Source organism: Scyliorhinus canicula, chromosome 8 (genome assembly GCF_902713615.1).
Source record: "Scyliorhinus canicula chromosome 8, sScyCan1.1, whole genome shotgun sequence".
Lineage (NCBI taxonomy): Eukaryota > Metazoa > Chordata > Chondrichthyes > Carcharhiniformes > Scyliorhinidae > Scyliorhinus > Scyliorhinus canicula.
In genome coordinates, this window is record NC_052153.1 from 15,721,652 (window position 1) to 15,747,178 (window position 25,527).

At 49.1% G+C, this 25,527-nt stretch overlaps 1 protein-coding gene across 3 annotated transcripts in view; it reads right to left on the bottom strand.

Moving 5' to 3' along the window:
• Positions 1-25,527, bottom strand: part of lingo2 (leucine rich repeat and Ig domain containing 2) — a 726,266-nt gene that overhangs the window by 553,156 nt on the left and 147,583 nt on the right. For all 3 annotated transcript variants that reach the window (XM_038804221.1, XM_038804219.1, XM_038804220.1), the window contains exon 2: positions 17,576-17,686. The gene's annotated coding sequence lies outside the window, so the exon portion shown is untranslated. The remainder of the gene's footprint in view (positions 1-17,575; positions 17,687-25,527) is intronic.

Here is a 25,527-nt window from a genome sequence, read left to right on the forward strand (position 1 = left end):
CACCGGTGCCGTTGGCGGGATTTGCACTGTTTCTCTCACCGCACCTCACACTTTGTCATTTCCTGGTAAGATCGCGCCCATGTTGAATTAGAATCAAATTAGATGCCATGAGGGAAATAATTAATGCACAGAGAGAAAAAAAGCAACAGAAAGGATTTGTAAGAAAGCTTTCATCAACAGTTAACTGCATAAAGCTGCAAGAACAATTTGATACCTACAGGAATAAGATGCCATACTTGAAATGGTTCCTCCCTGGTGGAATGGTATCGCATGCACATAAATCTTATCATTTAAAAAGGTCCTTACAATGCACTGGACAGACCTAACTTTCGATATGTGTTTATCACATCGAAGATTACCGGCGGCAGGGTTTTCTGGTGATTTTGCATGCACCACCTGTCACTGGGGATGCCATCGCGGTGGAGGGGTGGTTGTCAACAGCAGGATCGAAAGACCCCACCAGCTGAACGGGCCTGAAAATTTCGGCCATTGACCGGTCAAACAAGACTTGCATTTAAGTGGATTTTAGATGCCCAGGAATCCATTTCAATTACGTCATTTGTGAGTGAGGGCTAATGGTAAGATTCTTGGTAGTGTGGACGAGCAGAGAGATCATTCACGCCGGCAGGGATCTTCCAGTCCCTTCGATGGTGCATCCCCGCCGTTTCCCGGCAGCAAGGGGTGTATTCAACAGGAAACCCTGGTCACAACGGCGGGGCGAGAAGATTCCTCCCGCCAGCCAATGGTGCGTCCCCTGCGCAGAAAATCCCACCCAATGCATTTGTTAGAATAACAACTGAAAAATGTCACTTATATGGCGTCAGTGACAGCTTCTAATAATAATAATAATCTTTATTAGTGTCGCGAGTAGGCTTACATTAACACTGCAATGAAGTAAGTTACTGTGAAAATCCCCTAGACGCCACACTCTGGTGTCTGTTCGGGTACACCGAGGGAGAACAAGCACGTCTTTCGGGACTTGTGGGAGGAAACCAGAGCGCCCGGAAGAAACCCACATAGACATAGGGAGAACGTGCAGACTCCCCACAGACAGTGACCCAAGCTGGGAATCGAACCTGGGACCCTGGCACTGTGAAGCAGAGTGCTAACCACTATGCTACCATACAGACACAACAGAAAGTGTGCTACCCCGTGTAAGCATGGCGCTTAAACAAACAGGATAGATTGTCGGGCTGTTGCATGTCAAAACATAGTGCAGGCACCGAACCTGCCGTGGGGATGTTCCTCCTTATTCCTTGATGGTCCAACCGCCCTAGACATTAAGATGTGTGTGGTAAAAGCCAATTACCACGGATGCTGGAATCCGAAACAGAAACAGAAAATGCTGGACAATCTCAGCAGGCCTGACAGCACCTGTGGAGAGAGAAGGGAGCGAACGTTTCGAGCCTGGATGACCCTTTGTCAAAGCTTTGAAATGTTCGCTCCCTTCTCTCTCCCCAGATGCTGTCAGATCTGCTGAGATTGTCCAGCGTTCGCTCAAGATATGTTAGGCATTGGAAGGTGTTTCAGGCGCACTGGAGCAAGTAATGGAAGTGCCTTAGCATCAGTTTGAGTCCTGTATGCTTTTGTCACATCGTTAACACTGCTTTCACCAGGACCAGGGTAGTAGCCAATCTTCTCTGTTTGTTGCAGACTTCAATATATATTACGTGGCAGAGGATTGTAAATCCTTTCTGTGTTGTATGTCGAATATGGCTTAATTGTTGCATGCTCATGGGAATATTAATGGAATTTTCTTGCAGTCGAGGTAGCCTTTCAAGAAGTGAATTAGTCAACCGAGCGCTATTACGTAATGAGCTAATCATTTTTTTATTGTTTCGAGGGGTGTGAGCTTGCAAGGCCGTCATTCTTTCTCATTCTGAATGGCCATAACAAGGTGGTGGTGTGTCCTAATGGTCACACATTGTTCGTGCAAAGACAAAACATGATTTTGCCAACCTAAACATGTTTTAAATCCAACAGAAGGTAGGATGAAAGGAGGCCCTCCCTGCCAAGTGCAGAATTCAATTGACCAGTTTGAGCCAAATATTGGATTAGACAGAAATTGAAACAAAAATGATCTTGAAAAGGAATTAAAGGAAAAGGCATGGTGGCACAGTGGTTAGCACTGCTGCTTCACAGCTCCAGGGACCCGGGTTCAATTCCGGCCTTGGGCGACTGTCTGTGTGGAGCTCGCACATTCTCCCCATGTCTGTGTGGGTTTCCTCCGGGTGCTCTGGTTTCCTCCCACAGTCAAAAGATGTGCAGGTTAGGTGGATTGGCCGTGATAAATTGCCCTTTAGTGTCCAAAAATATTAGGTGGGGTTACTGGGTTACAGGGATAGGGTGGAGGCATGGGTGTAGGGTACTCTTTCCAAGGGCCACTGCAGTCTAAATGGGCTGAATGGCATCTTTCTGCGCTGTAAAAAAAAATTCTATAAAGTTTGATGAAGTTAGGTTAAACCTGGAAAAAAAACCACTGGTTTGGCCTCAACTGGAGTATTACCTCCAGTTCTGGTAGGGAGGGTGTTGTGAGGATTCACAAGAATTTTTCCAGGGATGATGGACCTCAGTTACATCGATAGAATAGACTGGATAGGTTCGGACTGTTTTCCTTGGAGGAGCGAATGAGGTGATAAAGGTATTGAAAATTATAAGGGGTCAGAAACTATGGGTGGGATTTTCACTCCCCCCCCCCCCTGCATATTTTCTGGTTGTGGAGATAGCCTGCCATTGGCTGGTGGCAGGATTGGCCAATCTCACCAGCGTTAACGGGGTTTTGCGTGCCCTGCGCCCTCCACCGCTGGGGAACGTGTCGCGAAGGGTCACCAACAGAGAGACTGGAAAATGCCGCCGGCGGGAAGGGCAGCAAAACTCCGGCCTATCTTCCCATTGATGGAAGGATCGAGAACCAGAAGATTTAATGTAGCCAGCAAAAGTAGAAATGGAGGCACAAGAAAACATTTTGTCACGCAGCGTGTGTTTAGGATCCGGAATGCACCGCCTGAAAGCATGGTGGAGACAGGGTCAGCTGAGGCCTTCAAAAGGAAATTGGATGATTATCTGAGAAGGAAGCAATTGCAGGGCTGCGGAGAAAAGGCAGAAGACTGGCACCTTCCGAGAGCAAGGACAGACATGATTGGCCAAATGGCCAATGGATGAGCTGTAACAATTCTATGATCCTATATCAGGGAGAAGTACAAATAATCGCTATAAGTACTTTCAGCTTGGGCAGCACGGTGGCGCAGTGGGTTTGCCCTGCTGCCTCACGGCGCCGAGGTCCCAGGTTCCATCCCGGCTCTGGGTCACTGTCTGTGTGGAGTTTGTACATTCTCCGCGTGTTTGTGAGGGTTTCGCCCCCACGACCCAAAGATGTGCAGGGTAGGTGGATTGGCCACGTTACATTGGCCCTTAATTGGAAAAAATGAATTGGGTACTGTTAAGTTAAAAAAAAATAAGAAGTATTTTCAGCTTAACGTTTTTCCTGTGAACTGTGCTCCCAAAATAAATTAGTAATTAAAAACAACATTGATGTTTGTCAGTTTGTTTTGATGGATTAAATTAATTTGTAATCCGTTTCAGTCCTTAACAATTGCAATCGGCAGTGCACACTCCCGGTGTTTAAGGTGAGTGAGGCAGTGAACGAGGAAACATGGAGGATACAGAAAACGTTAATTGCCACGTTTTGGTTTTGTCAGTGGTCTAACAGTGAGGAAGGCGATGAAGAAAGAAAAGCTCCTCCATGTTTTCGGCTAGATTACGCACCACTACTCGTAGTTTCGCAAGCCGGGCCAACTGCAAATCAACCGAGAAGCCCAGATCAATTTCTGCTGGTGCACATCCCCAGCACCGCAGCCTGATCACAGCTGTCACATCTGATATCCCCCCAAGTGACGTTCAGTCGACAGTCCACGCTAGATCAAACCGCTATTGACTGCAGCACGTCCGTGTCTCGTCCCCGATATGAAGATTAATTGCTTCTGCCACTAGTCCTAATAGGATTCTGGTGTGGCTGATGGCCTTTGGACCCCATGCTTTCGCAGCCGCCTTCATATCTGCTCCGACACAGGAAGAAAACCATGTGAGATTCAGTATTATTCCAATCCGCCCCGCAGTTAATGCCTCAGCTTCGCACATGTGTTGTGCTCACGTTGAGTTCCGTTTAATTCCAAGGCTTAAAGAATTATTTATAGCATAATATATATAATATATAAACATGATCGGGATGACCGTCTTGCACTCAAACAGTGCTTGTTAGCGGCAGGGAGGGCAGGCAAATGGGTCACTGTTGGTTTGGCTGCAAGCTGCTCAGACAGCTGCTGTATGAAAGTTCTATCTGAGAAACTCCCATCAACAGCACAATCTCACATCGGGCCTTTGCAGTTGTGCAAAATAGAACAGCTGATCCCCAGTTTAAGACAAGAATCATAAGAGTGAAACTGTTGAGGGAACACAAATGCAGCAGTTCAGAAATTGCTTGAAGTGTTTTCTTTTTCAAGTGGGGCCAGTTTGTTTTAGATGTTGCCTTAAGTTCAATCAGGACTTTCTGCTCAAACAATTTAAAAATGATTTGACACAAATTGCGATTTTTAAAAAAAATTGTCTCTTCATTAAAAGTGCCTGGTGAAGCTGCCTGAAAGAATTTGGGCGGGATTCTCTCAATGCTGCCCCGGTGGGATTGGCGGCAGGCGAGTGAGGAGAGCCTGGTGGGAGCCAACAGGTGAGAAACCTGCCGACGTAAAATCACGTTGCAACTCTCTCAACAGCCGGTTCATGGCCAGGTCGGTCGCCCCGCTGGCAGGTTGGGCAAATACGATTTGAATTCATTTGCATGTCATGAATGCTCCATACATCAGCTGCTCAACCCTACCCCTCACCCCACCCCGGTGTCCCGCCGGGCCTTCCAAACTTGCGTCACGCCATTGGTAAATCACGGCGTCAAACCTGTTTGCTAAAAAGTGGCTCGTAAAAGATTTACATAGAATTTACAGTGCAGAAGGAGGCCATTCGGTGGATTGGAAATTAGCAAACGTGACGCCACTGTTTAAAAAAGGAGGTAGGCAGAAAGCAGGAAATTATAGGCCAGTGAGCTTAACTTTGGTAGTAGGGAAGATGCTGGAATCTATCATCAAGAAAGAAATTGCGAGGCATCTGGATAGAAATTGTCCCATTGGGCAGACGCAGCATGGGTTCGTAAAGGGCAGGTCATGCCTAACTAATTTAGTGGAATGTTTTGAGGACATTACCAGTGCAGTAGATAACGGGGAGCCGATGGATGTGGTATATCTGGATTTCCAGAAAGCCTTTGACAAGGTGCCACACAAAAGGTTGCTGCATAAGATAAAGATGCATGGCATTAAGGGTAAAGTAGTAGCATGGATAGAGGATTGGTTAATTAATAGAAAGCAAAGAGTTGGGATTAATGGGTGTTTCTCTGTTTGGCAATCAGTAGCTAGTGGTGTCCCTCAGGGATCAGTACAATTTACATAGATGATTTGGAGTTGGGGACCAAGGGCAATGTGTCCAAGTTTGCAGATGACACTAAGATGAGTGGTAAAGCGAAAAGTGCAGAGGATACTGGAAGTCTGCAGAGGGAATTGGATAGGTTAAGTGAATGGGCTAGGGTCTGGCAGATGGAATACAATGTTGACAAATGTGAGGTTATCCATTTTGGTAGGAATAACAGCAAACGGGATTATTATTTAAACAATAAAATTTTAAAGCATGCCGCTGTTCAGAGAGACTTGGGTGTGCTAGTGCATGAGTCACAGAAGGTTGGTTTACAAGTGCAACAGGTGATTAAGAAGGCAAATGGAATTTTGTCCTTCATTGCTAGAGGGATGGAGTTTAAGACTAGGGAGGTTATGTTGCAATTGTATAAGGTGTTAGTGAGGCCACACCTGGAGTATTGTGTTCAGTTTTGGTCTCCTTACTTGAGAAAGGACGTACTGGCGCTGGAGGGTGTGCAGAGGAGATTCACTAGGTTAATCCCAGAGCTGAAGGGGTTGGATTATGAGGAGAGGTTGAGTAGACTGGGACTGTACTCATTGGAATTTAGAAGGATGAGGGGGGATCTTATAGAAACATTTAAAATTATGAAGGGAATAGATAGGATAGATGCGGGCAGGTTGTTTCCACTGGCGGGTGACAGCAGAACTAGGGGACATAGCCTCAAAATAAGGGGAAGTAGATTTAGGACTGAGTTTAGGAGGAACTTCTTCACCCAAAGGGTTGTGAATCTATGGAATTCCTTGCCCAGTGAAGCAGTTGAGGCTCCTTCATTACATGTTTTTAAGGTAAATATAGATAGTTTTTTGAAGAATAAAGGGATTAAGGGTTATGGTGTTCGGGCCGGAAAGTGGAGCTGAGTCCACAAAAGATCAGCCATGATCTCATTGAATGGCGGAGCAGGCTCGAGGGGCCAGATGGCCTACTCCTGCTCCAAGTTCTTATGTTCTTATGTTCTTATTCGGCCCATCGAGTCTGCACCAGTTCTTGGAAAGAGCACCCTACCCAAGCCCACACACCCACCCTATACCCATGGCCCAGTAACCCCACCCAACACAAAGGGCAATTTTGGACACTAAGGGCAATTTAGCATGGCCAATCCACCTAACCTGCACATCTTTGGACTGTGGGAGGAAACCGGAGCACCCGGAGGAAACCCACGCAGACACGGGGAGAACGTGCAGACTCCACACAGACAGTGGCCCAAGCCGGGAATCGAACCTGGGACCCTGGAGCTGTGAAGCATTTGTGCTAACCACAATGCTACCGCCCTGCCCCTAGGTGGCCCTCAGTTGGTAAGAGGCTTCGGGGTGAGTGCTGCAAGGCTCTCTGCCACGGTGCTGCACTGCTCCTGCCGTGCAATACACCACTCTGCCAGGGTAGACTGGTCCCTGCTCTCCACCTCCACGCCAAGCTAGTCTGCATGGACAGCACCATGCTGCTAGATCCAGGGGCCCTCCTGAGTCAGATCATTATTGCACTGGGATTGGGGAGTACAGGGGGCCTCCTTGACCCTGGCATCGCACACCAGTATCTATCTGGACAGCACTGTGCTGCACAACTCATACACCCACCATAACAAAAGACCAAAATTTGACCGGGGCATGGAATAGGAGGTGAAATTCGAGTGGTCAGAGGGAGGGGGGTGGGGGGGGGGGGGTCAAAGGAAGCAGATGGGTAGGGCAATGGCTCATGGTGGCAGGCAGAGGGGCAAGAAGGTGGACGAAGAAGACCAACAGTAGGAGTCAGAGGGGTGACCGAGGGGAGGGAGGGTGGACTCCGACAAGACTGCATGAGAATCTCACAAACGAGGGGTTCAAAGGCATACCACATTTTTTACTGGAAGGGGATGGATGAAATCTCCAGCGGCAGTGGGTGGAAGTTCAAATGCGACATGGGCGCCTTGCATGCGTTGGGCTTGGTGGGTGGGGGGGAGAGAGTGGTTGAATAAGGGAACAGATTTCTTCTGAGTCTTTTTCCTCTGGGTTGCTGACATTCTGCAAGGTCTGGTGAAGAGTGGTGAGATGGAGATAGTGGTATGAGTGTGCTGGACTGGTCTTTAAATGTGGCCCTGGGACCTTCAACCCCGTCAGCTGAGGTTGGACGGACAAATCCGCTGCCTGCCAGGTGAGCCGGGGGGGGGGGGGGGGGGGGGGGGGGGGGGTAGCTGCGGTGCATGATGAATAAGGTTTCAAGTGCAGAATCTGGCGTGGGATCCCTCCGATCTGGTCAGTGTGACAGGCCACCAGAGCTCCCCACCTTCACACCTAATCTCAGAATGGGAGAATTCCACCCTTTGTTAGTCTACTGAGTGTGATTCAGTACTGGAATGAACAGCCAGCTCCTCTTCTCTCACCCCTCTATATATTCAACCTTATCGTGAAGACTTGACTACACCTGGGGTGGTATTCTCCCCTACCTGGCAGGGCGGGGGGGGGTCCCGGCGTAGCAGAGTGGCGCCAACCACTCCGGTGTCGGGCCTCCCCAAAGGTGCGGAATTCTCTGAACCTTAGGGGCTAGGCCCGCGCCGGGATGGCCCCCGTTCCGCCGACTGGCGCCAACGGCCTTTGGCGCCATGTCGACCAGCGTCGGGGGTGAGCCCGCGCATGCGCCGGAGCATCAGCGGCCGCTGACGTCTCCATGCCCAGTGGAGGGGGTCTCTTCCGCCTCCGCCATGGTGGAGGCCGTGGCGGCGGCGGAAGAAAAAGAGTGACCCCCGGCACAGGCCTGCCCGCCGATCTGTGGGTCCCGATTGGGGGCCAGGCCACCGTGGGGGCACCCCCCAGAGTCCGATCGCACCGCGGCCCCCCCTCAGGACCCCGGAGCCCGCTCGCGCCGCCTGCTCCCGCCGGCACAGAGGTGGTTTAAACCACGTCGGTGGGAGAGGCCTGACAGCTGCGGGTCTTCGGCCCATCGCGGGCCGGAGAATCACCGCGGGGGGCCCGCCGACCTGCGGGGTGCAATTCCCGCCCCCGCCGATTCCCGGGTGGCGGAGAATTCCGGCCACGGCGGGGGCGGGATTTACGAAGTCCCTGGGTGATTCCCTGACCATGCGGGGTGTCGGAGAATTCCGCTCCGTATAGCAGTGTTTTTCAAACATTTTCCGGAACCCATGTTTGCTATTTGGCCTACCTTCGTGACCTTCGTGACCTTCATTGGCCGACTTTCACAGTCCACGCCGCGTTCGCTTATCTTTAATGCAAAATGGGAGCCTGCTTGGTCTTCATGATCTCACTCTAATCAGCTTCACAGGAGGAGAAGGTAACAATGCACATATCAGCGGTGCAGAGTGCAGTCATTTCCTTTGTGCCTTCTTCATCTTCGAGAGAATGGAAAATCTAACCTCGCACATGTAGGTCGTCATGAAGGGCAATAGCAACAAAATGCTTATTTTACTCAGCACTGGATGCTCCTGGGAGATGCAACACCAGAATGCTGACAGCCTCATGGGATTTTGATGGGTTTTTAATGTGCTGTCATAGGTCAGGAACAGCAGCGAGGTATTTTCATTTGGAGTCAGATGTAAGTTAATAACTAACCCTGGGGTCTCAGCCTCAAAAGAAATGTTTCACCCTCAACTTACCTTTCTGGAATCTGAAATTTCTCCTTTCATTTGCCAATACATACCTACATATGTTATATTACCTTGTGTAATATGTGTTACTTATTTGCTTCTTACCAAGACGATCCTGTATTCGCTGTTCATTAACACTCAAAGGCCGGGATTCTTCGCTGGCATGATTCTCCGTTATGCCAACGCCGGGGGTTTCCCATCAGCGTGGGGCTGCCCCACAATGGGAAATTCCACTGACCAGCCAGTGAAATGGAGCATCCCGCTGGCCGGGCGGGGCAGAAATGTGGTGTGGCAGGGCAGAGAATCTCGCCCAAAGGATTCCAATTAAAGCAAATAAACTGTGAGTTTATTCTCTTTCCAACACTTAAACTAGATATTAAATAAACAAGATTGAATATGAATTAGCTATGATTAAAAACACCTGCACTGTGAGCTATCTCTCTCTACTTCTGGTCACGAGTCACTATCCACTCGAAGAGGCGGGAACTCAGCGTTAGTCTATCTTTTTGTACCCATCTCTAGTGCTGCCATCTAGTGATTACTTAGCTGTTATGTCTATACATTAACTCCTTATATACATACAGATATGTAGATCACTACAACATGTAACACACATGGGTCTTGTATACTTATTTGGATTGGCACAACTGACAAAGCCATACCTCAAGAAATCATCTTTATACTGCTTTGTTCCCGAGTTAAGTTTCTTCTTTGTAGGCTGTTAATAAGAGTCTCTGGAGGTCTGTACAGAGCTAACACTAGCACTATTCTTTCCTGCCCTGCACTCTCCTGGACAGCTCTCTCCAGCAGATTCAGGTTGAGATCCGATGTGTGTCTGTGGCTGTCTCTTTCGTGCATGAAAATTATTCATCCTCTGCATTGCTTGCCAGCAGATACAAAATGGAAGAAGCTCACCTCGCTGATTTGGTGCCAAGAACATGTACATACAGTGCGCTTAATCTCAGGTGTTCGTGAAGGGCGTGTGGCCTGCTCACTGCTGCCGCTTATGACCAGAAGACTGAACACAGCCCCATTTCCTTCCCATTTAGCCGTTAGTCAATAAAAATGCCAGTAGCGTTTGTTAGGCAATTCTCCTGCGATCGGGACCAACGCAGGAAGAGCGCAGACGATCTCTCCGTGACCCTCACGACCCCCACCGCGACCGACCTGCGAGACGCAACCTGCTCTTTGAAAAACCCTGTAATATAGACCACCCGATCCCAGAAGAGGGGGGGGGGGGGGGAGGAGAGGCCCTTCATTCACTGCAACCTTTGTGGCGACAAGAACAATACCCCAGTGCCCAGGGGTAAATTAATTTATGATTGAGAGAAAATCTGTATGGAAATGATGACAGGAAAAAAAATATTTGAAGAATACTTTGTGTTTTTCGATTTGTTTTCAGTGAAATGATGGCATTTAGAACTTGCAAACATTGTTCCTTTGGACTGAATGAGAGGTTGTTATCGCTTAAACTGAATATATTCTACAAAAGGTTAAAAGGTTATTCAGATAAGAAGAGACAGAGACAAACAAATATTCCGTGAATCAATAACTTATATTACACAGCATATAATGTCAAAACTGTCCGTGGGTGTTTCAGAGTTGCTTCTCGTTAGAACATAGAATAAAACATAGGGGGCGCGATTCTCCCAAAACGGGAGAAATCGTAAGGCTGGCGTCAAACCCGGGCGGGTTTGACGCCAGCGCACCCCTTCCCGACCGGGAACCGATTCTGGTCCCCGGTCGGGGCTAGCAGCCCGACGCCGTAAGCTCCGGCATCACGGGCTTAACGAATTTCGTTAAGCCCGCTTGCCGGAGTTAGCGCTGGCTGACACGTCATCGCGCATTTGCGCGAAACCCGCGCATGCGCGGGCCGGGATGCCCCTCAGCCGCCCCGCGAATGGATACTGCGGGGCGGCGGAAGAAGAAATAGTGCGCGGGCATCGGGCCCGCTGCCCGCGATCGGTGGGCACCGATCGCGGGCCCATGGCACCCTTGGCACGGCCGTGGTACTGCCGTGCCAATCGGTGCCATGGTTATAAAAAGCGAGTTGTTCCCGCCGTTTTTACGAACGGCCAGACCAGGTGTGTTTGCCGTTCGTAAAAACAGCGTAAAGGGCTGGGACTTCGGCCCATCTAGCAGCTGTGAATCGCTGCCGGCCGTAAAAAAACGGCGGCAGCGATTCGTGTTGGGAGTTGGGTGGGGGGGGAGGAGAACAGCGGGAGGGCGGGAAAAATGTCGGGAAGGCCCTCCCGCTATTCTCCGACCCGTCGTGGGGGGCGGAGAATCGCGCCCAGGATTCCTACAGTGCAGAAGGAGGCCATTCAGTCCATCGTACCTAGGCACACTCCCCCGCCCTATCCCCATCGCCCTACCCAACCAACACAGCTTTGGATTCTAAGGGGCAATTTTAGCATGGCCAATCCACCTAACCTGCACATCCTTGGATGGGATTCTCCCGCCCGCCAACTGCATTTTAAAGCGCAGCATACCCCCGCCGGCAGCAGGTTTCCCCTCTCCCGCAGCCGGTCAATGGGGTTTCAAATTGTGGCCATGCACGCTGTCAGGAAACCCGTGTGCGTGGGTGGTCTGCCAGCGGACCGGAAGAGCCCGCTGACGGAGTATTCCGCTGCCTGACTGTTACAGAAGGACAGTCCAAGGAAGGAAAACTGAACTTCCAACTTGTACATGAGTTCGAAAACTGTCCAGAAGTTTCAGCCTTCCTAGACTGAGGTTCATGGGTGCAATTTAAGGCCCAAAAAACAGTCCCATTTTGGGCACGTATAACGGGGAGAATGAGCCCATTAGCAAATGTGACTTTGTTTAGGTCTCGGCGAGGGACGTCCCATCAAGGCCACACTTGCCTTACTTCTACACTAAGGGCGGGGCATCTCCGGGCCCCATCCATGGCACAGGAAACCTGATAGCTGGGCAGTTTGGCAGTGCCAGACATGCACCCTGGCAATGCCTTTGCCAGCCTTGCAGTGCCAACTATGCACCCGGCAGAGCCAGTATGGCACTGACCAAGTGCCAGGCTGGCAGTGTCAAGGCACCTGGCTGGCAGTGCCAATGTGCCCAGGTGCCTGCGGGAGTGCCAGGATGCCTGGAACTCCCTCAACCCTATTTTCAAGACATAATGAACCTCTGCCTATGTGGTTTTACTCTCAGCTATCCCCAGGGTAACTGGGAAGTCATCTTCAAAGTCGCCCACTGCATACACAAGTGTACTGATCTATTCACAGTCTGGCTTCACTGCGTGAGCCACTGTGGTATGAATTTGAGCGCATCCCCAGTGCCACGTTGGCCAACCTGATTTGAGCCTGCAATTGTCTCAAAGCTTTCTAGTCGAAGTAGAGATTTTCCTCAAACCGTCTTTTTTATCAATCACTTTCATCACATGCTGTTGAGTTGGAGTAGTTGCAATGAATTCAAAGGCTGCTGGCTGTAAAATACTAAATTCATTGTAATGTTTATAAGAAAACCATACATTTGCTTGACCATGCTTACTCTCCAGGAGTCCAGGTCACCTGAGTATACCCCAGCACGGTAGCATGGTGGTTAGCATAAATGCTTCACAGCTCCAGTGTCCCAGGTTCGATTCCCGGCTGGGTCACTGTCTGTGCGGAGTCTCCACGTCCTCCCCGTGTGTGCGTGGGTTTCCTCCGGGTGCTCCGGTTTCCTCCCACAGTCCAAAGATGTGCGGGTTAGGTGGATTGGCTATGCTAAAATTGCCCTTAGTGTCCTAAAAAATAAGGTTAATCGGGGGGGTTGTTGGGTTACTGGTATAGGGTGAATACGTTGACTTGAGTAGGGTGATCATTGCTCGGCACAACATCGAGGGCCGAAGGGCCTGTTCTGTGCTGTACTGTTCTATGTTCTATGTCACGTCCTTCAATTATATCGCAGACTGTTACAGTTAACCCTCAATGTGACTTAGTGTAACACATTCCATTATGATACAGTACCCAACAGCCTATATCCTCAGAAGAACTGTTAACTGCCCTCCCTCTTCAAAACTTCCTGATCACATCCTCTTGTGCACCCCCCCCCCCCCCCCCCCCCCCACCCCCCCGCCTCTAGCTCCCTTCCAGTTTCTGGGCATCTCTGACCCTCCATTTGTGCGGCACTTCTGCATCTGTGGGTTAATGCTGTTGCTGTTTTATGCTTCATTCTGCTTGCTCTGAGGCAGGAATTGGAACTAAAAAAAGTAAATAGGATCCTGCCACGAAGACTGGCAGGAACTCTGGGCTGGATTCTCCGGTTTTGCGGCTATGTCCGGAGGAAGCGTGTGGTCTTCCAAAAAAAAAGTCAGCGTTGCCCCCGCGCCGATGCTCCACTGGGTGGAGGGCTAGCAGCTGCACCACATAAAGCCCCCGGCTTTCCCTGCCGATACGGACGCAGAATGGCCGTGGCTGCACATGCGCACGGTAGTGGACTATGGTGGCCACGCCGTACAACATGTCGCCAGCCATGTGCGGACCCGGCCAGCCAGATAGTGCACCCCTCGCCACCCCCGGACCACCCCCCCACCAGCCCCCCCAGTCCCCGTTGAAGTCTGCCCTGCCAGCGGAATGCCCCCCACCGACTTTGGCAACGCTGGACACAGTCCGCAGCTGCCACGCCAGATTCACGAAAGTTGAGAGGACACGTGCCCCACGCCGTCAAGAAGTCGGCCCATCGGAGGCGGAGCATCGGAGGAGGGCATCAGGTCACGTCCGAAGGCCGTTCCAATGATGTGCCACGTATTCCCCGAGTACGCAATTTTTGAGGGGGTGTAGCATCCGAAAAATGGCGCCGCCCCCGATTTCGTTGTAAAAACAGATTCTCTGGCCAATCGGCGAAGGCAATTTCAGCGTCGGTAATTGCAGAATCCCGCCCTCCGTGTCTCAGGCCTTGCTGCGTTCTTTAGCCTATGTTAGCATCCTGCAACCTATAAATACCAAGGCCTATGTATCACTGTGTTATCCCATAATATGAAGCTTTTCCGATGATCAAGTAAACGTCCCCCGGCTTAGTTCTGATCTGTGCTGAGCAAGGTAATCAAAGGAAGATTACAATTGGCCTCAGGATCCTGTGCCTGTGGTCAGAGTGAATCAGTAAGGAGAAAACTGGCTCAGGTTAACTCTCTATATTTGCAACACAGTGGACCCTGATTGAAGAAAACAGACAATGAAGTTCAACGCATCTGACATTCTCCACTGATATCCTAGCATTTGACCTAACTGACTTGCCCGTTCTATTTTGCAATGCAAGCTTTACACCATACTTAATTGGTTACTTAATTGTTTACATATTTATCAATCATGACAGAATTGATTAAGCTAACTTTGAGCCAGCAAATCCTTGTTGAAATATACAGCTGCATTTAAAACTAAATGTAGAATCATAGAATTTACAGTGCAGACGAGGCTATTTGGCCCATTGAGTCTACACCGGCCCCCGGAAAGAGCACCCTACTTAAGCCCACGCCTCTACCCCGTCACCGTAACCCAGTAACCCAACCTAACATTCTGGACATTAAGGGGCAATTATGGCCAATCCACCTAACCTGCACATGTTTCGACTGCGGGAGGAGACCGGAGCGCCCGGAGGAAACCCACGCAGGCACGGGGAGGAAGTGCAAACTCCGCACAGGAAGTCACCCGAGGCCGGGATTAAACCCGGGCTCCTGGAGCTGTGAGGCAGCATTGCTAGCCACTGTGCTGCCACGCCGCCCGAATAGTCTTCTGCCGATGAATCTTCAAACAAAATGGTGAATGCGTTAAATGGAGAGATGATGTTCAAAAATTTCGGGACCCAGTTAGCTGCCTACACGTTGACCTGCTATTCCATGCCGAACTTTGGGAAGAGAGGAAACTGGAGTCAAACAGAGCAAAGAGGCTCCTCAGAACAACAAGAGAGTTGATCTGTCACAAGGGGAAGGACGGGTAACCTCAGGATGGGATTGTGGATGTGGACCTGAGTGAGGTCCATGATCACCCATCATGGGCTTCTTCAGTTGTTATTCTTTGAACCCGAGCAAGGGCAAGAGCTCTCTCAACTGTGCCACCCTCTGTGCTGAATAGTTTGCATGAACAATGGACTAGAATTCCAGAGGCTCCCAGCATGCATCAGTGAATGATGCACAGGGCAACATTTTACATTGCCCTACCATTGATTCACTATTGATTCTCAGGAGTGAATAACTTTCGCCACATCTGGTGCCTCTTGATTGAAATCATCTGCACGCGCGAGGCTTAAATGAAGTTTCGATCCCTCAAAAAATATATCTGTTCAGGTCAGTAGAAATATGAGAAAAGGGACAAAATATCCACTGATGCACAATCTGAAGTTCATCAATTTAAAAAATATACATTCAACTTGGGAAAACGCTTGAATCATTAGTTTGAGTTCAACAATGAGAAAGGCTCCTGGTTAGAATAATTACTGACTTAGCAGAGGTAATTGAATATGTGCAGAGCAGAGAGAAGGTCAGTCGTATTTCCCTCCAAGATTAAAATTAATAGTACTTGAGACCCTTGAATTTCCAATGCCTTAGCATCTTCCTTGCACGTTTATCACTGATGCTAAGGACAAAAGAAACTAATGGCACGTTTGAAGACGAATATCTTTTGGGCCCTCTCTCTCTCAGCTGATGATCACAGGCAAAAACAGAGGCCGTGCCAATCACTGGGTCCCAATCTTACTGTAACGGAATATTCAAGAACAAGATCTGCACAAAGATTATGGAACGGAGATGGTTTATTCCACTGACTTTTTAAACATTCATGGAAAAGTTTAATTCGAGGGAAGGGATTATTTACAATGGGTATTCATGGCCGATGGCCCCAAGAATTTATCTCGATTTAAATGCATGTTGCTGTATTTTGTTTCTTAATACACTCAAGTGAGAATTCTGCTTTCCCCTTGTGAAGTACAGACTACATTCTGCAGCTGTCATTCTATAATATTTTCTGAATTGGCCTACAAACAGTTAAAGCCCTTGACCAGAAAAGATGCTGAAGGACAGGAAAAAGCTTTCTCAAAGAGGTAGGTTTTAAGGAACAACTTAAAGGAGGAGAGAGAGGTAGAGAGGTTAGGGAGGGAATTCTAGACTTCATGACCTTGATTGCTGGAGGCACCACCTTCAATTTTAGGGACGAAAGGGTGGTGGGGGGAAGGATATTGGGAATGCACAAGTGGACAACATTTGAGTAAAGTACCATAGGCTACAGATATCGGGAAGTGTGAGAACATGGAGGGACATAAACACAAGGATGAGAATTGTAAATTCTCCCAATTCACATGATCACATACTATACATTTTCATCTTGCAGAATTACAATCTCCATTCTGAAGTAATATATTTGTCAGCTAATTAGATTGAGGAGAATGTGAATACTTTGAGAATTCAGCACATGTCCCAAAGATGGCCTTCGTATCTTGTCTGATATAAATCAGACTTGATTAGACTCCCAGGGTATCCCCCAATGGGTCAGGCACGATGTCTTGCAATTAGCTGAAGTGAGCAGAGCATGAATATCCCATGTTTAATTCCCCATTCTGTGCTCAGGTTAAGTGAGATGACTCCAAGAGCTTTATAATCAGTCTCAGTTATGAAGCAGAAAAAAAGGTCTGTCTTGGGTGTCGTCGGTTCCTATCCAACAATCCTCAAAGACCGTACGCCCCGGTTCCTCATGATCACAATTAAATAGCCAGTCACTTCCCACGTGGGCAATTTTCACTCATAGAATTGCAGCACAGCCTGAGTCAATTCTCTGCCGGCGGGATTCTCCGTTCTGCCGGCGGCGCACCCGTCACGCGGGTTTCCCGTCGGCGTGGGATGGCTAAAATGGGTAATTCCATTGGCCAATGGCGGGAACGGAGAACACTGCTGCCAGCGACTGCGTGCCGCCGAGAAGAATGCAGCTGGAGAGGCGGAGAATTCACCCCAATGTCTTTAGGCAAGGGGGCCGTGACTCCCCCCCATCCCCACAGTGGATTTTCCAGCGGCGGAGACGCTCGGTCTTCCGGTCCCACTGTAGTCAATGGCCAGTTGCATTGCTCGCTGTCCGTGCCATGGAGTTGGGGGGGGGGGGGGGGGGGGGGGGTTGCTGGGTTATTCATTCCGTGGCGTGCTTTAGAAATAAAAGTTAATGAGTAAATTAAGAATGAAAAATTAATCGATGACAAGAAAAACATTGGGTTATCGCAGGTGTGGTAACGATGGTGCGCTGTTGACTCGAGCTCTGTTAGATGAAATGTTAAACCTCTCAAGTGGGTGAAAGATCCCACAGCACCATTTGAGGAAGAGCTGGGGAAGAGCGCTTCCAGCACTCAACCCACAGCTAACAGATTATCTGGTGATGAACACAATGCTAGTTGTGGATGCTAACCGTTGAGCAGACTGACTGCCCCGTTTCCTACATTACAACATTGTTTACAACAAATGCAAAATAATATTGCGAGCCGTGCACAATACCAACGTTGGAAAACTCATCGAAGTTCACATACCTCAAATCCTAGCCAATTCTTCTTAGTCCGGAAGTTGAGCAGTCACTTTCGGTTCCAGAACTCATCTGGTTTCACCACACATAGTAGGGACCTTTCAACAGGAGTCACATTCTGGGTAACAGAGAAAAATCTGTATCACTTTTACGTGAATGTTTTGACAAAAATACACTTTTCCCCTCGTAACCTTAAGATACAAGATAGATGATGTACACCTTTTAGTTGCTGTAAAGAGATTGAAAGTACGATTACGATAGCTCAGTTCACAGTGGCCAGGGTTTTTTTCTCCAATACAGTCTCTGCCAATAGTGAAGAACAAAGAATGCCTCACACGCAAATGCTCAGAGGTGTCAGGGAGTTAACGTTTCTTGATTCAAATATAAATTAGTGAATGGAAGCCACATGCTATGTTTATTTAACTCTTGCTCATTACATAGAACATACAGTGCAGAAGGAGGCCAATCGGCCCATCGAGTCTGCACCGACCCACTTAAGCCCTCACTTCCACCCTATCCTCATAACCCAATAACCCCTCCTAACCTTTGTTGTGTTATGCTTCTTCATGTAGCATAAGCTGCTTCCTTGATTTATACTCTGACAAAGGAAGATTCAGACTTGGAGATAGGTTTAACACATTTACTGAACAGTTAACAATTCTCCTACTTGAGTTCGACTCTCCTGCTAATCTTGCTATAGTAACTCAGTCTAACTAACCAGTCTGCTCTAATCCATGCGGTGGGTGTGATGCTTCCTGATCTGCCCCTGTCTCTTTGAGTGTCACCTCTGGGTGTCTTGACTGCCCATGTGTGCCCTGTCCTTTTATATGGGTAGCCCCCTTGTGGTAGTGTCACCTCTGGGTGTCTTGACTGCCCATTGGTCGTGTCCTATCTTACTGACCTATTGGTTGAATGTCTGTGTGTCATGATGTCTCTGGTGCTCCCTCTAGTGTTTATTTAGTTCTACTGTATCTACATTAACCCCTTGTGTATTTACAGTGATGCATATCACCACAACCTCTTTTGGTCACTAAGGGCAATTTATCATGGCCAATCCACCTAACCTGCACGTTTTTGGACTGTGGGAGGAAATCGGAGCACCCGGAGGAAACCCACGCAGACAGTGACCCAGCAGGGAATTGAACCTTGGACCCTGGCGTTGTGAAGCCACAGTGCTAATCACTTGTGCCACCATGCTGCCCAAATAATAAATTACAACAAATAAGCAGAGATGTAATCTCAGACAAGAGTCAGTACTTGATAATACTATCCATGATCATCACTTCCAACACTTCAAAAGTACCTCATTGACTATAATGGGCTTTCCAAAATCCTGGAATGGTGACTGGTGATGTGCAAAAGCATACCTTTCCGTTTATCTATCTTGTCTTTGAGCAAAGCCTTCTTTCCGCTATCAGGAGGATTCGGATGTCTTTTGATCATGTGCAAAAGGTAAGTTCAGCTACTTTTTGACTGTTTTTAAGTCACAGTGAATTTGATTTCTAATAAGCTGGGGAGTTTAGGTGTAGACAGGTCTGAATTAGGAGAACCTCCATAAACTGTCTTCTGCAGTCAACCTCCCTTCCTCAAATCTCCGTAGTAATGTGGATCCCAATTGGCTGTGCGTTTTTAACCCATAATGGAGAATAAAATCACAAGTACACTTGTGGATTTTAAGGGCTTGATTTTCAATTACCCACGGGAGGTGAGGTCGGAGTAGGTACACTTTGAAAACCAAATTCCCAGATGGCATGTCTCTGTCATAACGCTTCTGGGACCCACTGGGATTTTCAAAGCTGGGTGGATGGAGAGAGCCAGGAACTCTCTTGTTACTGGGCTGGGAAGGGTCAAAGGACAAGTTTGAAATCACAAATTGGTGAGCCTGTTGATGCATAGCTGGCATGGAGCCACCAAGAAATGTTGATGCTGAAGCACGCATTTTGGTGAAAAGTGTTATTCAGTCAGACCAGGCAGGCAAGCTTCTCCTTGTCTATTTGGCCACTTTTCTGAGCTGGCCCTCTGACCTCCTGTCTCCTTTATTTTGCAAAACAGACGCAAGGCCAGTTTTGGTTGCCCTCTGCCTTTGAGGATTATACTCACGAATCAGGTCTCGCCTCTGGGCAGTGCTTGGCACCACTAACTGGGCACCAAGCTCACTTTCGGCCCAGCTGCGTGATGTGCCTTCGAAGACAGCGATGCAGAGATGGCACGGGGTTGGAACCCGTAAGTGATTCAGGCATTGGGTTCTTGACCCAGGACTGCAAACACAGCCCTAGAAGTTTGAATCCAGAATGTTCCTGTTTCGTCTGGCAGTATTCATGCTGCAAGCTAAGAGGCAGCATCATTTTTCAGTCAGGCCACGTGTTATCTCCTTGCGCTGTGTCCGTTTGTGAGAGATTAATGAGTTATTGCTTGCTTGAGTGGCACATCCCTTCAGGAAGAATAAAGAAAATCCTGGGGAGAGGGTCAGGGGGCATTTCTAACACAGCTGAGCAGGCCTTCCGTTGAAGAACCTGACTGATTTTCATTCAAACAATGATTTTTGTGGCTGTAAAAATGGGATAGTCTTATACCCTCAGTTAACCAATTCTCCACTGTTTATGCTAAGTATTCGGACTCTGACTCAATCCCATGCACCTGACACCTTTGCACTCAGTGAGCTATATTACCTCCTGGCCTGACAACACTTCAATTTTAGTATTTTCATCCATATTTTGCAATTCGTCCATGTCATAGCCCCCCTCCCCCCCCCTATATCTGTAACCTCCTCCATCATTATAGTATCTGAAATCTGTGCTCCTCCAATTCTGACCCTTAATTTTCATTGCACCAACGCTGCTGGATATGCTGGACACACTACTCCAGATGTGGTCCCACCAACACCCTGTACAATTGCACCAACACTTCTCCACTTTTACACTCCCGCCCCTTTTTGCAATAAATACTAAAATTCTATTTGCCTTTTAAATTACATGCTGTATCTGCACACCGACTTTCTGCGATTCAAGAACACATCTTGAGTCTGCTTCCCTTTTAGATAATAATTTGCCTTCCTTTTTTTTGGCCAAAAGGGATAACCTCACACTGATCCACATTAAACTCCATCTGCCAAATTTTGGCCCATTCTCCGAACCTATCTATATCCGTAAACACTTTGGCCGAGATTCTCCCCCCCCCCCCCCCCTCCCCCCCCACCGCCGGGTTGGAGAATCCCCGGGGGGAGGCGTAAATCCTGCCCTGCTGCCACGACGCCGGCTGCCCTATTTTCCAGCGCCGTTTTCCGGGCGGCGGCGGGATTATGGCCATGCTGGTCGGGGGCCGTTGACAGCGGCTCCCCGGCGATTCTCTGCCCCTGATGGGCTGAGTGGCCATCCAGTTTTGGCAAGTCCCGCCGGCGTGAATCACTGGCCTAATGCACCGGTGGGACCTGGCAGATGACTATGTGGGGGCAGTCCTCAGGGGGTGCTGGGGAATCTGACCCCGGGTTGGGGGGGGGGGCACAGTGGCATGGCCCGTGATCGAGGCCCACCGATCTGTGGGCGGGCCTGTTCCGTGGGGGGACTTTTTTCTTCCACGCCGTGCCCCTGTAGGGCTCTGCCATATTGCCCGGGGGCCAGCGCAGAGAAGAGAATCCCCCGCGCATGCGCGAAAATACGCCGGCCGTTCCGCGCATGCGCGAGATCATGCCAGCCACTCTAAGCATGCGCGAACTCGCGCCGGCCCTTTGGCGCCGGCTGGAGCGGCGCCAACCCCTTCAGCGTCCACCTAGCCCCCGAAAATGCGGAGAATTCCTCACTTTCGGGGGCTGTTGATGCCAGAGTGGTTGGCATCGGTTTTCCCGCCGGCATGGGGACTTGGTCCCCAGAAGGGAGAATCCCACCTTTTGTCTCCTCTTTACTGCCTGCTTTCCCACCTACTTTAGTACCATTCACAAATTTTGCGATGTTACACTCTATGCCCATTACTTACAGGATACTGCGTGGTCTGGATAGAGTGGACGTGGAGAGGATATTTCCGCTTGTAGGAAAAACTAGAAGCAGATGACACAATCTCAGATGAAAGGGACGATTGTTTAAAACAGAGATGAGGAGGAATTTCTTCAGCCAGAGGGTGGTGACTCTGTGGAACTCTTTGCCGCAGAAGGCCGTGGAGGCCAAATCACTGAGTGTCTAAGATGGAGAGGGATAGATTTTTGATCAATAAGGGGATCAGGGGTTATGGGGAGAAAGCAGGAGAATGGGGATGAGAAAAATATCAGCCATGATTGAATGGCTGAGCAGACTCGATGGGACGAGTGGCCTAATTCTGCTCCTATATCTTATGGTCTTATGCTTACAGACCATTTATAGAGATTGAAAAGAGTTGAGTTCCGAGGAGTGACACCTGCGCCACCCCACTAGTTACAGTTCGCCAGCCAACGCAGGACCCATTTATCCCTCTGCTTTCTGTCAGTCAGCCAATCCTCAATCAATCTAGTGCTCTGCCCCCCAATCCCCTGCGATCTCATCTTCTACATCAGTCTTTTATGCGGCACTTTATCAAACACCTTCTGGAAGTCTAGATACAAGTCTATTTCTGGTAAGTGTGCATGCCCTCCTGTTTAATTGTGCTGAATGTGCGAACAAACATCATAATTTCTTCTCATTCAAACTTACCTGACAGCCTGTTCTGTGTTTGTTACTGAAAAATCACAACTCTCAAAAAGTTTAAAACATTCCCTGTGAACACACATCTTGTTGCGGACAACGGAGAGGTACATTCCATGATTCTCTGATTTGGGTTTAATCTTGTTGCTTTCAGTTCACAGGAGTTGATAATCTCGGAACAACAAACATCACTGGATATTAGAATACCTGTTTGCAATCCTTCTCCAAAAATATGTTGATGTCATTTGAAATCATTTTTGGTTTGTTCACAAGCTGTAGGCATTACTCAAGGCCAGCATTTATTATCTAATCTCAGTTGCTTTGAAAAGCTGCCTTCGCCCTCTGCAGATTGTGGGGCTTGGTGCTCCAGTCTGCATCATTAAAATGCCTCACGCAATTGTCTTTCAACTGGCAGTTTTAAAGCATAAATCACAGTAACAGGAGTTAACCAAGAATCACGTCAACATTTGGGAATGTGCAATTATTCAGAAGACGATACGTTTCTTTAGTAAAATGAAGAATGGGCTCTTGGCTGGATATTCTATTCTTGTGTCAGTAAATATTTATGCTAACAATTAACATTTTACTTCTGATGTGCCTCAGAAGCAAAGGTCCTATTAGCAACTGTAATGTCACTTGCCCGCTGAACATAGACCTGAATTTTGCGCATGTAGGAGGTGCGCGATGGGCGGGGCTGGAAGTCAGATGAGCACTGAGGCCCCCGTTTCTCAGACAAGTATCTGCGCACCATTGGGGAGGCGGTGAGTGCCAGGCGAGGCATCCTCATGCTGCGGGATGGCAAGAGAAGGCCACCCCGCCAAGTGAAGAAGGTCTGGGCAGGGGTGGCAGCTGAGGTCAGCGTGGCATGTTGTGTCACATCTGGACACAGTGCCATGAAAGGTTCAATGATCTTCAGCGCTGGGCAAGAGTGAGTACGAGTTGGCATGGATCAGTGTGGAGAAGTCTGGAATGGAGGCCGTCCGTAACAGCTGTCACAGTGCAGAAATTAGAGTAACTGAAGGCGCATAGAGCTGTGCATGTTAAGGCTGTAAAATAAGGGGTTGGATTCTCCACACCCCGACGTCGAAATCGCAGCCGGCACCAGGGCAGAGATTCCATCTCTCCCGCACGGAATCGGGACCGGCGCCGGTTCCCTGTTTCTTCAGGCCCAGAAAACCTCGTACTCGGCGAGTACGCTGCACCGCATATCACCTACCTGCGGCCATTGCTGGAGGTGCGCTCCACCATTCTCTGCCCTCGACTGGAGTCCCAACGGCGTGGATCTAACGTGGTCCTGTCGGTCGTGAAAGTAGCATGGTGGCTGCTGGCTCAATCCGCGGCCGCCCTGGTCGTGGGAGGGCCGATTGAAGGCTGGAGGGGCCTTATACGTGGCCGGGCAATTTTTGAGTGGGCGGTCAGGATTTGGGCGCGCGACCAATCTGGGGAACTATGTTGAGGGTCCATCTCCGTGGTCTGAGTCCGCCATGGAGCGAGGCGCGGCCGCTGGATGCCGCCGCCGTGCGCATGCACTGCCTCCGACCCGGAAGTGCGGGGCCCCATATCTGCAGCAAAAGCTTCTAGATTTACGCTGGTTCAATGCCAGCCCCTGCAGGGCAATAAATATGTGGTCTTTTCATGTCAGTTTTTCTGGCATGAAAGTCCACAGATTTTACGACGGCATGGGGACATAGTCCCAAAAACACAAAATCCGGCCCATGGTTGGAAGGACTGGATGGATCCATAAGGGACAGATGTGCAAAGATGACGGGAATTTCAACATGACTCGCCGGGGTGGGGGAAAAAGCATGGTATGGTGGCGTAGGTGGAGTAATGAATGGATCTCTCTGGTGTATTTTGACACAAGAAACTAGTGCCAACTGTTCCAAACAAGACGTGAATCCAGTCATGCAAGTGGCGTCTGTGGTTATTTCGATTCTCATCAGAAATATTACTTTTCTTGCACTGACTAATACTTTTATCAATGATACAATCAGCTTCACTCTGGGGAGCATTAGTGAAACTCAGGGTAACTTTAGTACAAATGATTATTACGCTTGAAATCTCCTCTCTGCAAAGCCGCACATCTTAATATATCTGAATCGCTGATGCAATTAGTGCAGCACAATAGGGAGGAAAAGCATATTCCTTGGCCTACAATAAATGCCTTCATTCAATCTCATTACGTAACATCTTCTGGCTTTAATTGCGATTTACTGCTGACGTAAAATTATCTCTGAACATTTGAGTGAATGAGATGTGACTCGAACTGGTCCACTGAGATCTGTGTTGGGGTCTCAACTGTCCGTCTTTTTCATTAATGATGGAGATAACGGGGAAGAAAGTCACGGATACAACTTTGCTGACGACACAGATCGGCGGCTTTGTCAGCATTCCAGCTGAAAGCATGACATTGCAGAGAGCCCTTCATGAATTAAGCAAATGGGAAAAGTACGACGGCAAATGGGTTTCCAATGTGGACAAACACGAGGTCATTCACTTCAGACCGAAACAGCCAAGATCAGGGTACTTTCTCAGTGATGAAAAGCTAGCAGGAGGGGCGCGATTCTCCGCCCCCCCCCCCCCACCACGCCAGGTGGAAGAATAGCGGGAGGGCCCCCCAACATTTTTCACGCCCTCCCGCTATTCTCCCCTTCTCCCAGCCCGACCCACGCCACGAGTCGCCGCTCGCCGTTTTCCGAGGCCGATTGGCCGAGTGGCCGGGTCTTCACGCAAGATCAAGCCGCCACGTCTTGCGGGGCGGCTGAGGGAAAAGACGGCAACTGCGTTGTCCAACCTGTGCATGCGCAGTCGACGTCATCGGCCGCGTCAGCCGGCGTGATGCTTGAAGTGCGGCCTTGACGACCGTGACGCACGGGGCCGCGCTCCTAGCCCCGCCCGGGCGGGGGGAGAATCGGCCCCGGAAGTGGGCGTGAAGGCTGCCATTGGTCACGCCTGTCCCACGGCAGCCTTTACGATTCTCCGCATTTGCTGAAAATCTCGTCCAAGAGATCCAAAGAGTCTAGGGGGTTCCCTCTAAGTGAATCATGAAAATATCGTGAATAAGTACAGAAAATAACCAAAAAAGCTACCATTGGAACGCTGCCCTTTATATCTGGAGGACTATCTTACAGCAGGACTATTTTGTTGAAAAGGCTTACTTCAGGTCCAATGTTTACAATTGCATCATAACATTCAGTAACTGGTTTATTCTAGTTTACCAGGGCACCATTGTCATCCCCAAATTTAAGATGCCCCTTAAAACATGCCTCCTTGATCGTACTTTCAGAACTCCAGAGGCGAGGTGAGCATGAGT